Source organism: Penaeus monodon, chromosome 15 (assembly GCF_015228065.2).
Source record: "Penaeus monodon isolate SGIC_2016 chromosome 15, NSTDA_Pmon_1, whole genome shotgun sequence".
Taxonomy (NCBI): Eukaryota; Metazoa; Arthropoda; class Malacostraca; order Decapoda; family Penaeidae; genus Penaeus; species Penaeus monodon.
The window spans coordinates 32,620,988-32,622,096 of record NC_051400.1 but is presented as its reverse complement, the minus strand read 5'-3'; the positions used below and the strand labels follow the sequence as shown (position 1 = coordinate 32,622,096).

At 43.8% G+C, this 1,109-nt stretch overlaps 1 protein-coding gene across 2 annotated transcripts in view; it reads left to right on the top strand.

Moving 5' to 3' along the window:
- Window positions 1-630: 630 nt before the first annotated feature.
- Window positions 631-1,109, top strand: part of LOC119581958 (ceramide synthase 6-like) — a 15,518-nt gene continuing 15,039 nt past the window's right edge. Inside the window, exon 1 of one of the 2 annotated variants that reach the window (XM_037930140.1) lies at window positions 631-772. The gene's annotated coding sequence lies outside the window, so the exon portion shown is untranslated. Of the gene's footprint in view, window positions 773-941; window positions 1,038-1,109 lie in introns of those variants that run through there. The other variant, XM_037930141.1, reaches the window with a different exon arrangement.

The following is a 1,109-nucleotide window of genomic DNA, read 5'->3' as shown; positions in this document are numbered from 1 at the left end:
CATTTAGAAAAGCATGCACAGACACAGCATAACAAATGTCTTGGGAGTGGGTCCCTTCATCCCACCCTTGTCCTATACCCTTAGGCTAAATGAATTCCCTTCTTTGGCATAACGGAAAGTTGGGGTAATAGGTTCCGCTGGTCGATTGGGGGTGAGTGTGACATTTGAACAGTCAGTTATTATAAATGAGTTATTGTTGTGTACGTTTGCTACTGTTTGATGTCCTTAGCAACCAAGGATTTGACTGTACTGTGCATTATGTTATGCACGTGTTCGAAACTTTGCTAAAAAATGCATTACGTATCTATATAGAGAATTATTTCCAAGCTCTTACATGGCAGCCTAACACGAAACAAAGTAAATAGGCTGCTCAGATATGCAGACTCATGTAAGCAAAGCGTAATAACTCATTATAGATATCCAAATCGATTGCCAGACGGCGACCGCGTCACGGCACGTGACCGAACGTTTGTCATTGGGTCGCTTAGTAATCGAAAATAACTCTGTCATCCTTGAAAGTATTGACTTATTCACTTTATATCGAATTGTTCGTTAAGAATTTATGATTTTTTGGTAAATAGTGTATTTTATCAAACCCTCCAAGGCATAGAGATGCCATGCGTCCCTTAGATCCCAAATAAGGGCTTCGTAGCATCCCGAGGCAGGATTCCGCCGGGAGCGAATGGTTCCTTGCCAGGGATGAGCGCGGTGGCGGAGGCCGAGGCGACGGACGCGTGACCACATCGTCTTATTTTACTCCTGGCCGCTCCAGGTAGGTCGCTTTTTGTATTATTTGGTAGACGAAAGGCTCTAGGTGTATTGGAGAGCTTATTATGAATGTATGAGGAAGTAACACAAGGGGAGGAAGTTTTATAAGAGGACGAACGAAAGTAGCGAGTTCGAAGAGTGGGAGTTGGTTAATAATGTACCGTTATTTCTTTCGTTAGTTTAGGCCTATCCCTTTAGGCGGTGGTTTCCCAGCTCTCCAGAGGCAGTCAGGCTCTTGCTCTGGGAGGTGGAAGGCCAGGGACAAAGAGGTGGTTACGGTTAATTGCATTACTAATTCACATTTAAAAGTTCTCTTGACGTTTTAGAGACTTCCATTCGTG